Raw genomic sequence first — 12,767 nt, 5'->3', positions numbered from 1 at the left:
TAAAGGCAAATCACACAAAATTGCTGATCTTCTTTGTTCTCTACACACATTTAAAAGTACGCAGAATTCAGCAAAACTCAGAAACCCTGGGTTTCTCCTTCTGAAGAATAAGCCTGCTGTGAAGGTCACTGTCAACACCAACAACTCGGTGGCCCCGAAGCAGACTCAGAGATGCCAAGAAGTGGGCTTCCCTGTTGGCTCAGCAGTAAAGAATCCACTAGCAACATGGGTTCCATCTCTGATTCGGGAAGATCCCTCAGGTGGAAGAACAACTAAGCCCGCCCACATACCGGAACTACTGAAGCCTGCACGCCCCAGAGCCTGTGCACGAGAGAAGTCACCGCAATGAGAAGCCTGCACGCTGCAACTAGAGAAAAAGCCCACATAGCGATAAAGACCCAGCACAGCCAGAAACAAACAAATAAATAAAATTATTGTTAAAAAAAAAAAAATGCCGAGAAGTAATCACCCAAAATGGAGGTAAAACACAACAGTGAAGAAACCAGGCCATGGGGAAAAAAATCACTGTATTTTGCTATTGCAGTTGTTTGAAGTCCATGCCAAACAAAACAGTAAAGTGTTACCATCCTGAGCTGATGCAGTTTACTAAATCAAATGATGCTAAAAAGATTAAGATGAAGCCATTCCCAAGTCTGACACATGAGCAGTCCAAGACTAGTGAGACAATACAATGCCACGCAAGTTCCAGTGACACTGACCAGTGGCCCCAGGGTGGAAAGGACCCAGTTCTATAAACCGGCCCTGCTCCTGGAGGCGCCCACCAGCATCCGGTGTAAAGCCACCACCACCCTGACTCACCCAGGAGCTGGACTCCGTAGGAGAAAGAAGTCCAGGACGAAGTGCTGGGAGTCAGGGCTGCCCATACCCCTGCCCTCACTGACACGGGAGCTCAGAGCAGCTCTGCTTCCTGGGAGCTGACTTTGAATGATGCCGTAAAAGTCTTCCTAAAATGCTCTCCTGTTTTAAGTCACAGGATTTCAGAGTTTTATGGTTACTGAACTTGCTTGTCCATTATCTTGATAGACTTGGGGAAAATATCCTCATTTGACAAATGGGGGAAACGATGCACAGATATTTGGAGTCCAAAGACAAAAACTAGGCAGTCTAAAAGCAGCCTGTGTCCCAGGTGAGACGGGGATGCACCCACACCCCATCTCTGTAAGCACTGACGGGTCCCTGCGCTCCTCTCAGGGGCCCATTTGAGCCAACTCTGGCTAAAGTCAGGTTCCACTCTGAGACAGGAACCCAGAGGAAGAGCAGTTTGGGGGCAGAGGTGAAGACAGAAATCCAGCCTGGAATGTGTTGAGTTTGAAATACCTAGCAGGCACAGAGGTGGAAATGAGCAAAGGCAGCTAGATATCTGGCCTGGGGCAAAGACACTAGCTGAGTAAAACTTCCTGTGAGCAAAACTTGACACACAAAGCTACTCAGAGCACCATCTTTTCCCCACCTCTTCAAACAACACAGCCAGGGAGAGCACCTTACTGTCTGAGCCGCCAGGGTGCCCAGAGAGAATATCACATTTCATCAAACCCAAGGTGCCCCTGATGCTAAGACAAAGGACAAAGGAAAACTGCTGTCAAAACTTGACACGATGAATTCTAAGACAGCGTTGATCATAAGATGCGCCCGCAAGAACTTTCCTAGTGATCCAGTGGATTAGAATCTGCCTGCCAATGCAGGTGACACGTATTCAGTCCCTGAGTTGGAAAGATTTGACGTGCCATGGAGTAACTAAGCCCCTGTGCCACAACCACCGCGCCCCAAGTGCTGCAATCACTGAAGCCTGTGAGCGTAGAGCCTGTGCTCCACGACCGACCGGAGCAGCCACTGCAGTGAGATGCCCGCGCATCACAATGAAGAGCAGGCCTCATGCACCTCAACTAGTGAAAGCAGGTGTGCAACAACGGAGAGCCAGCACAGCAACAACAATTAAAAAAAAAAAATTCAACCCAAATTCAGAGAAGTGAGAAGATGAAAAAAATGCCATCTTAGAAAAGATGAAATATTGTCAGCTTTTATCAGTGGCAGATTTTTACATTGCAGTGAATCCAGGGCAGACATTTGTTTTTGTAACTTTTTATTCTGATGTACTTTCAAATGCATAAAGTTGCAAGAACAGTACAAAGAATTCGCCAACTTTCTTTGCCTAGCTAACTTCACCAGTGACTTGCTTTCACTTTGCCCCACTGATCATACGTCCATATGATCACTGTCCATATGATCATTTTCTCCCCTCCCGCTTTCCCCATGAAGTTTTAGACTATGTGCTGTCTTATCCTTAAATATAGAGTTGACCAGAAAGTTCGTTCAGGCTTTTCACAAGATGTAACAGAAAACCCCAAATGAACTTTTTGCCAACCCCCTGCTTCCATATGTATTTACAAACACAAGGACATAGTCACAGCACAGTTATCTGACTCAGGAAACGTGATATTGCTAGCATACTATTGGCCCATCCATCTTCACACTCAAATTTTGCCCACTGACCCAATAGTGTCCTTTACAGCTACCCGCCCCCCAATCCAGTCCACAGTTAAGCACTGTATATAGTTCTCAGATCCCTTAGCACTCTTTCAACTGGAATAGTTCCTCAGTCTTTCTTTGTGTTTCTTGACCCTGAAAGTTTAAGAGTACAGAGGTCAGGGCTTCCCTGATGGCTCAGTGGTAAAGAATCCGCCTGCCAATGCAGGTTCCATCACTGATCCAGGACGATCCCACGTGCCCTGGAGCAACCGAGCCCGTGCTCCACAAGCCGAGCCTGCGCTCTAGAGCCCACACGCAGCAGCCGCCGAAGCGTGCACGCCCTCGAGCCCGTGCTCTGCGGAGAGGCCACTGCAGTGAGAAGCCTGCGCGCGCAACCAGAGTAGCCTCCACTTGCCCCAACTAGAGAAAACCCCGAGCAGCAACCGAAGACCCAGCATACTCAGAAAAGAGGCCAGAGGTCAGTTACTTTGTAGAATGTGACTCAGATGTAGTTTGTCTCCCACAGGAGATTCAGGTTACCGCAGCAATACCCCAGGCAAGGTGGTGTCCTTCTCTGCACCTCTTATCGGGAGGCTATCTGGGACCGTAACTTTGACCAGTCACTTAGTTACGGGGCATCCACAGCAGGGCAGTCAACGCCTTATTTTGTGTGTTCAACCTGAAATCATGAGTATTCAAAAAGAATTAAAAATGTATCAAGAACTGCTTAATTTTGAAGTCACACTGCTGCATGTAACTACCAGCTGTTTTTCCTTTTTTGCCACAGAGCAGGACCGACTAAGTCTGATAAATTATGTAGAACCTTGCAAACGACCTGTTAAAGCGCGACCAGCAGCGAGCACAGGTCGCTGATGCAGACAGTGGCCCAGTCCGGGGGCAAACTCGCCCCGTCCCTTTCTTCATCTAGGTCCTCAGACTGCAGCGGCTTTCTCGGGAGCCAAACCACGGAATCAGTCCCCTGGGTCCAGGGGGCTCAGTGATGGCTGCAGTCAGCAGTAGCACGCCCTCCCCATTATCCCAGTGTGAGGGGAGGAGTCTGTCTGTCCCCGGCTCTGTGGTCCGGCCCCAGCTGGAGAGTCGGTGACGCTGCCCACTTTTACTTGGCTTTGCCCACTTCCGGGAACGCAGCCGGAAGCCGAGAGGCCAGGTGGCTGGACCGGGCGGTGCCTCGGGCCCCCTGAGCACAGGGAGGGTGGAGATGCTCCAGGTACACGGAGCTCTCCCTGGGGTATGACAGTCTGCTCATCAAACTGTCCACTGAGCAGACCATCTTGGTGGTTGTTAGAGAATTTACAACCGTTTACAAAATTCCTGTGCCCTGAAGTGAGAGAGAGAAGGTCGCTCAGTAGTGTCCGACTTTTTGCGACTCCATGGACTGTAGCCTGCCAGGCTCCTCTGTCCATGGGATTCTCCAGGCCAGAGCACTAGAGTGGGGAGTGGTTCCCTTCTCCAGGGGATCCTCCCAGATCTCCTGAACCCAGATCTCCCGCATTGCAGGCAGATTCTTTACCATCTGAGCCACCAACGAAACCCATGTGCCCTGAAACTGAACTCCAAATCTGTGAGTATTTCATTACATGATGTGATGTTGGCTGTTAAATTCACACCATCTGTGACCCTGAGAGCAACCCCACCACCGGGTGTGAACCACACGCCTACACTCCAGCTCTTTTGTTACTGTTGTTAGTTGTTATTGTTACTTCCGAGGACAGGCACATATCTAGGAGGCTCACAGAGTGCAAGGCCAGCTTATTAAGCCATCCACACTCTTGTTCACAGATGGAATTTGGTTGACAGTTCCTCTCTTGTCCCGCACTTAGGATGACTAGACAGATCATGTTAGTCACAGCTTCATGGGTTTTTTTTTTTTTTGGTTCTCAGTCACCAACACTGAAAAATCCTCATTTTCTTTCTAATGTAAGGAAGCAACGTTATCACTGAGGCAGTGAAGTACCAGTCTTCGAGATGGGAATCACACTACGGCCAGCTCAGCAGACTGCTGTGAGCACCAGCCAAAGGAATTTACCGGAAGCACTGAGAAGAGAGCCTGGCCCACAGTGAGTGCTTAGCCACAATTTAAACACAAATCACCAAGAGAATCGGCTCCATTTCTGACAGTAGCTCAGCGCCACATGGGGCCCAGGTACCAGGGACACACCACCTGTGCAGTGAGCCACACAAGCCCGCCCAAAGCCTGCACCTAAGCCCCCAAGTCTAAGGAAGGGCCATCCAGAGTTGAGAAAGAAAAGTGCAACTATCAGAGCAGATGCAAACTCCAACTTCCACCAAGAAACTAAAAATACAGAATGCCCACAAGAACCCCTTGGTCCCATGGTTCACAAACCAAACAATGCTGACAGAACCCTGTGGTGGAGAGGTCTCACCAGGGGGCTCAAGGTCACCTCGGGGATGGGGAAAGGAAAACCTTCTGCTACCACCACCTGCCAAATAGCTCCAGGTAGAGTCTGGCCTCTTGCTTGTGATTAACCAAATTGCTGGCCTTGAGCCTAAATTCCTAATTCATACTTGAAACCAAGGACTAAGCTAAGTTCAAACCTAAAGTCCAGTTACAGCTACTGCCACTCAACTTTTTAGGGAATTACCTGGGGAATCAGACGGGAAAGTGGCCTGGCACCGGAAACACTCTTCCAAGTTGGAGGGCACTATTCCTTCAGTCAGAAGCCATGCCATGCACCTGACTCCACCTCTGAAACTTCTACTTCAAGGCACGCCAGACACTGTTTTTGCCTCCTTCTTCTAGACCTATCTTGAGTCAGGGAAGGAAAGAGATGTTCAGCAACTGCCTGTTTGTGGCAAGATCCAAAGCTGAGTGTCCAATGTAGAAAGAAAATGGACAGAGGGATCTATCACATGCCCCAAACACCACATGCGCCATCTTCAAAAAAAAAAAAAAAGAAAGAAAGCAGCCAGTAAACAGCACCTAAAGCCACTCACCATAAAAGGGCAGGATCTGAACACCTTGAATACTCACAGTTAGAACTCTGCAACTCTTCTGTTACTCTATTTCCCACCACCAGATGTTCGTAAGGACTCAAGACACAGAATCAAACTACAGTAAGTCCCCTACACATGAACGAACTCCATTCCAAGAACATGTCCTTAAAGCCAATTTGTTCATAAGTCCAACAAAGTTAGCACTGGTACCCAACTAACAAAATCGGCTATATAGTACTGTACTATAGTTGGTTTATAATACTTCTCGCACAAATGAAACAAACACAAAAAAATAAAGAAAAAAACTTTAATGTTATAGTACAGTACCTTGTAAAACCACAGTACAATAGCTAGCACACAGGGGCTGGCATGGAGTGAACAGGCAAGAAGAGTTACTGACTAAAGGGAGATGGTAGAGCTGAAGGATCATCAGCAACAGATGGAGGACAACCTGCAATTTCACTCCTGCCTGATGGTGATGGGACGCACTTCACAACTTGAAGGTTCATATGTAAGGGTACTACTGTAACACTAAAGGATGAATCCCCAGCATGTTGTGCACAATGACACAGTTCATCCACTTCCAAGCAGCCCTGCAAACCGCAATGTCTGGGGTAAACATGGGCTAGAGAAAAACAGCTATCCATCAAAGTTTATATAAACTCCTCAACTGAACAGAATTCTCTGGTGGTCCTATGGTTAGGACTCCAGGAAGGTGGCACAGGTTGGATTCTTGGTCAGGGGAACTCAAATCCCACAAGCAGAGTGGCCAAAAAGAAAAGGTAAATAAGATAAATTCCTCAATTAAAAAATGTTAAAACCCAAACTTTTTGATAAACTATTCTCCTAGTTTGATGATGTAAAATGTTATCTGAGATTCAGGTGCTTTGGAGATGGCTTGTTATTTTACCATTCTGCCAAACCGATTATCTATTTTTTTAATTGAACCTGAACTATAATATAATCTCAGCAGCAGCCCCTCAAGAGCAGTTTACCGTCGCTTGGTCCTATTGCCAGTGCTGGCGGTGGGACCGCGAGCATCACTCGACCCTCCAGCCTGGACCATCACAAGACCACTGGCTTCCCAGTTTTTGCCCCCAACCCCCCCTCCCTTGCACCACCACCCCCGGGGCCGTTCCACAGCTCGGCCTAAGTCTCCAGGAGCAAAAAGGAACCGAGTGACCTTCCTCACTTCCACCCTGTGCAAATACACAGCTCAACACGGAGTTTCCAGTTATCAGTACGATTTATGGGATCCGCGGGTGAGCGCACCGGCGGGAGGAAAGCCGCGCTTCTGCAAAAACTACTCACAGCAGACAAAACTCATAACAGACTTTTCCGCCCCAGAGCGTGAGTCCTTATTTCTAGCAATTTTTCCAAGTGCAAACTCGTAATACAGCAAAAGGAAGCAGGTAGGAAGCAGAGCTTAAAGCACAATGAGGTGAATTTACTCAGAGCTCATCCCAAGCAGTAACTGGACGCCAGCAGCCGCCTAGAGGACCGGCCGGGCTGCCTCGGGACCCCAGCCGATCGTCCGCCGGCCACCTGAGCCAAGGTCCCGGAGCGCCAACCCAAACGCGATCCGCGAGAGGGCCTGGCTCTACCGAAGCCGCCCGGCGCCCCAGGGTCTCGAGGGAAGCGAGTTCCCTCTGGACTGCCTCAGGGGCCCCCAGGCCCGGGGGCAGAGCGAGGTGCGGGGCCCCGGCCCGCGGTCCCAGCGCCCGCCACTGTACGCCCCCGGGTGCGCGATCACCCCCGGCGCCCGGCTCACCTGGGCTGAGGCGTCTCGGGTCCCGCCCGCGCGGGGACGGGCCAAGGGCGCGGGCGTGCGCTCCGCTCCTACCCGTGTCTCGCCGCCGCTCTTTGTGTGTGGAGGCCACCGAGCCGCTCTCCTCCCCGCCTGCAGGCGCGGAGGCTGCTCCCGGTGGGGCACCGAGGGCCGAGCACTGGGCGGGACCAGGGGAGGCGGAGCCTGACCTGGGGGCCGGCCCCAACTTAGAGGCGGAGCCGGAGGGCGCGGCGGGGCGGAGAGGCGGGGCCAGAGACCGCGGGACCCTCCGCGATGGTGCAAAGCCAGGGGCGGGGCGCCCCTCAAGAGGGCCGGGGACGTGGCCCGTGCCGAGTGGGTGGGGTCGATGGGCGGGCCCGCAGTGGGTGGGGCCCCGTCTGGAGTCGGCTGGGTGGGGATCCTAACGGACGAAGGGGCTACGTGTTGCCCCGGGAACATCTAGGAAAACTTTAGAGCCTCAAGGGATGAACCCTGGGACTGACCTTGCTGATCTCTGTGAGCAATGCACCCCTGTTCTCAGGTCTCCGTCTAGCATCCTCTTTTGGAAGCAAGCCAGGCAACACACCCCAAACCCAAGCTGAGCACTATGCTCTGCTGCTCTGAGTGATGCCAGAGCCTTTACGCTGTGCCTGTGACCTTTCCCAGACGGGGAGGGACCAGCAGAAAGTCACGTCATGCCAATGTGGTCAAGCTGCCAAGACTCTGGTCGATTCCAGTTGATGGAAATTTCCCTAAATTCCCAAGGGTGCGTGCTGCCAGAGTGAAGACTGTCTTTCCTCTCCTGTTCCTTACTCTCTGCTTGCTTGGGTTCACTGTCACTCACCAGTTGGAGAATAAACTTGATGTCAAATGATGCTAGTGGAGGTGACAGAATCCCAGCTGAGGTATTTAAAATCTTAAAAGATGATCCTGTTGAAGTGCTGCACTCCATATGTCAGCAAATTAGGAAACCTCAGCACTGGCCACAGGACTGGAAAAGGTCAGTTTTCAGTCCAATTCCAAAAAGGGCAATGCCAGAGAATGTTCAAACTAATGTACAATTGCATTCATTTCATATGCTAGCAAGGTTATGCTCAAAATCCTTCAAGTTAGGTTTCAGCAGTATATGAACTGAGAACTTTCAAATGTACAAGCTCAGTTTAGAAAAGACAGAGGAACCAGAGATCAAATTGCCAACATTTGCTGGATTGGGGAAAAGGCAAGATAATTCCCCCAAAAATCTACTTCTGCATTACTGACTACGTTAAAACCTTTGACTGTGTGCATCACAACAAACTGTGGAAAATTCTTCAAGAGATGGGAACACTAGACCACCTTTCTTGTCTCCTGGGAAACTTGTATGTGGGTCAAAAAGCAACAGAACTGGACATGGAACAATGGACTGGTTCAAAAGTGGGAAAGGAGTAGGTCCAGGGTGTTTAAGGTCTTATTATTTAACTATTTAACTTATAAGCAGAGTACATCATGCAAAATGCCAGGAGAAATATCAACAACCTCAGATATGCAGATGATACCACTCTAATGGCAGAAAGCAAAGAGGAACTAAAGAGCCTCTTGATGAGTGTGAAAGAGGAGTGAAAAAGCTGGCTTGAAACTCAGTGTTTAAAAAACTATGATCATGGCATCCGGTCCCATCACTGCATGGCAAATAGATGGAAGAAAGTAGAAGCAGTGACAGATTGTATTTTCCTTCGCCCCAATCCCAAAGAAGGGCAATACCAAAGGATGTTCAAACTACTGCACAGTTGCACTCATTTCACAAGCTAAAGTAATGTTCAGAATCCTTCAAGTTGGGCTTCAAAAGTGTGTGAACCAAGAACTTTCAGCTGTTCAAGCTGGATTTAGAAAAGGCAAAGGAACCAGAGATCAAATTGCCAACATCTGCTGGATCATGGAAAAACCTAGAGAATTCCAGAAAAACATCACTTCTGCTTCAATGACTATGTTAAAGCCTTTCTTTGACTGTGTTCAGTTCAGTTCAGTCACTCATTCGTGTCCAACTCTTTGCGACCCCATGAATCGCAGCATGCCAGGCCTCCCTGTCCATCACAAACTCCTGGAGTTTACTCAAACTCATGTCCATTGAGTCAGTGATGCCATTCAGCCATCTCATCCTCTCTCGTCCCCTTCTCCTCCTGTCCCCAATCCCTCCAAGCATCAGGGTCTTTTCCAATGAGTCAACTCTTCGCATGAGGTGGCCAAAATACTGGAGTTTCAGCTTCAGCATCAGTCCTTCCAATGAACACCCAGGACTGATCTCCTTCAGGATGGACTGGTTGGATCTCCTTGCAGTCCTTGACTGTGTAGACACAACAAACTGTGGAAAATTCTTAAAGAGATGGGAATACCAGACCATCTTACCTGCTTCCTGTGAAACCTGTATGCAGCTCAAGAACCAACAGTTAGAACTGCACATGGAACAGTGGACTGGTTCAAAATTGGGGAAGGAGTATGTCAAAGCTGTATATATAATGGATATAATTTGAGCAAACTCTGGGAGGACAGAGGAGCCTGGCATGCTGCAGTCCATGGGGTCACAAAGAGCTGCACATGACTTAGTGACTGAATAACAACAACAACAACATGGGAGTCAGTGCCATATACTGGCTGTTTGTGAACCACCCAGTCATTTAACCTTTGGTTTCCTCAGTCTCCTCAAATGTAAATCAGAAATTTTAAAAATAATCACTGGACAAGCATGTGTGCTACATCATATCTGACTCTTTGGGACCCCATGAACTGTATCTCGCCAGGCTCCTCTGTCCATGGAATTTTCAGGCAAGGATACTGGAGTGGATTGTCATTTCCTCCTACAGGGGATTTTCCTGACCCAGCGACTGAACCTGAGTCTCTTTTATCTCCAAATTGGCAGGCAGATTCTTTACCAGTGCACCACCAAGGAAGCCCAAGAAGCACATATCACGTTTAAATGAGCTAATCAGTGGCTACTTACCTAAGGGAGGAAGGGAGACCAGGAATCCTCCACCTTGGATATTTAAAAATTAAATGCTAGTGGGAGGACTTCCCTGGTGGTCCAGTGGTTAAGAATCCACCTCACAAAAAAACAAAACAAAAAAAAGAATCCACCTTACAATGCTGGGGGGGACTGGGTCCATCCCTGGTTAGGGAGTTAAGATCCCACAGGCGGTGGAGCCTGCAACTACTGAGCCTACACATTGCAACTGCAGGGAAGCCCTTGAACAGCCTGAGTGCTGCAACGAAGATGCGGCAACTAAGACAAAACACAGCTTAAATAAATAAATAAAAGAATTAGATGTCTTAAACGTGTAAGTAAATAAATGCCAATGGGTACGTCTTACTGTAACTGAAGGTGGGAGTCTTGCTGCTTGCTGCTCAAACACCAATAAAGAGGCAAGGTTAGTGGAAAGGAAAATTTGCTTTATTTCAGATGCTGGCAACCCATGGTGGGGAGTGGAGAGCAGATTCCTGTCCAAAAACTGACTCCCCACATCTACATGGCTCTCCTACTTTAAAATTTTTTATTTTGAATTAGCATTATATTTATAGAAAACTTGCAAAAATAGTACAAAGAGTTTCCATATACTTCTCACCCAGGTTCCCCTAAAATTAACATCTAACACAATCATGGTTAAAAGAACCAGGAATTTAACCTCCATACATTACTATTAACTAAAGGCCATATTCAAAAAATCAGAAACATTTCCAGCTTATCTTGCTTAGGTGGAAGATGAAGTTGAAACATTTCCCAACACTTTAGGGAGAAATAAGGTGTTCTGTTCTCACCATTACTTGCTGGTGGAATATTGATTGAAATTGTTTTATGAACTGAGTATTGTTTAAATTTAACCAGAAATTGGGCTCAGTGGTAGATTCCAGTGCTTTCTTTTAGAAAGATATTACCTTACCCACAGTCTGGATTTAAAAGAAAAACTAACCCCAAATTCTATTGGTTAGTTTGTAATCTTGTCCTATGAGAAATACTTTCAGTCTCTCTGTCTCAGGAGAGCATGCTTAATGTCTGGATAGACTAGTGATGCAAGGGGCTTCCCAGGTGGTGCTAGTGGTAAAGAACCCACCTGCCAATGCAGGAGACGTAAGAGATGAGGGTTCAATCCTTGGGTCGGAAAGATCCCCTGAAGGGCATGGCAACCCCCTCCAGTGTTCTCACCTGGAGAATCCCATGGACAGAGGAGCCTGGCGGGCTACAGTCCATAGGATCACAAAGAGTTGGACACGACTGAAGAGACCTAGCATGCATGCACAATGATGCAACAGAAAGAACATTCAGGACATGTTGGGTGGGGATCAGCATAACCTTAAAGTATGAGAGGGAGAAACTAGGGCTCTAGAGTTCTGAAGACCACTCACAACATAAGATGTGCCTTGCCTTATCAGGTTACACCCAAAGCGGGCACCTCCCAATGTTTCTCCTCCAATCTCTGTGTTGTGACAAATGACACACATCCCATAACCATGTATTCCTTGACTCAAGGTTTTGATGGCTCCACATTTGCTAGGCAGGGGAATCTAGATTCACAAACCCTAGTCCAGGATTATTCAGACATCCCAGCGCACCTTTCCAGCTTCTTTCTTTTGTCTCATGAAGCCCTGGCTCCAGCAAAGCCATGTACTGGCTGCCTCTTGAGAGTGCCCTTCGCATTCCTGCCTTTGTGTTTTTGACATGCAAGGCTTCTATCTGCTTGAGTCTATCCATTCATCAAGGTTGCACTCCAGCCTGACCACTTTGGAGAAGACACCCTCAGGACCATCTGTCCAAGTCATCCAGTAACAGTCCTCTTCTGCTTTGTGCCAATCATTCTGGGGTCCTGATCTGTTATTTATGTCACTATCTGAAGTTCCACTGCTAAGTCCTTGTTGTTTGAGTCCCACCAAGATTATAGCTATAGCTATATATATATAGTATTTTATATATATATATATATGTTGGCACTCTAAGCAGCTAACAGGATCTTAGTTCCACAATCAGGGAGAGAATCCATGCCCCTTGCAGTGGAAGCAGAGTCCTAACAAGGGACTTCCAGGCAATTCTGAGTCCCACCTAGATTATAAACTCCTGCAGTCAGACATAGTAATTTTTGTCTTTACATCCCCCAAGACACATTAGTAGAAAGCCTGGTAAGTGGGGGAGGGGGTTCATTATTTTATTGGATTCTCATCTTGATGCTATGTTTCTGGCGACTGTCTCAGTAATGAGTGGGGAAAAGCATAGTTTTTCTCTGTGAAGAAATAGCCTAGTTTTTCTTTGATAACCTATCATGAAATTGCTATCTATAAATTCCAATGTCTTTCAGGGAGTTGAGAATGGCCAGCAAACCTTCAAACGGCTCTGCTTTGGCAAACGGCCACAAAATACTGCATTTGTCTTTATAGTGTTAACTCACAGATTTTTCATAGTCAGTTTTCAACTTAAAACAACACCAATCAGGTGACTTAACAGAGTACTTTATCCTTTAATCCTTTTAAAGGATTTATCCTTTTAAAGGAAAGAGTTGCCATATTCATATTCTTTTTC

The 12,767-nt window shown here is 47.8% G+C and overlaps 1 protein-coding gene across 3 annotated transcripts in view; it reads right to left on the bottom strand.

The window, feature by feature from the left end:
* The window catches only part of NINL (ninein like), a 114,415-nt gene that overhangs the window by 82,511 nt on the left and 19,137 nt on the right, over nt 1-12,767 (bottom strand). For 2 of the 3 annotated variants that reach the window (XM_065920894.1, XM_065920896.1), the window contains exon 1: nt 7,235-7,393. The exons of the other annotated variant lie outside the window; for it this stretch is intronic. The gene's annotated coding sequence lies outside the window, so the exon portion shown is untranslated. Of the gene's footprint in view, nt 1-7,234; nt 7,394-12,767 lie in introns of those variants that run through there. 3 annotated transcript variants of the gene reach the window in all.

Source organism: Muntiacus reevesi, chromosome 2, assembly GCF_963930625.1.
Source record: "Muntiacus reevesi chromosome 2, mMunRee1.1, whole genome shotgun sequence".
Taxonomy (NCBI): Eukaryota; Metazoa; Chordata; class Mammalia; order Artiodactyla; family Cervidae; genus Muntiacus; species Muntiacus reevesi.
The sequence above is the reverse complement of the archived record's forward strand: the minus strand, read 5'-3'. Positions and strand labels throughout refer to the sequence as shown.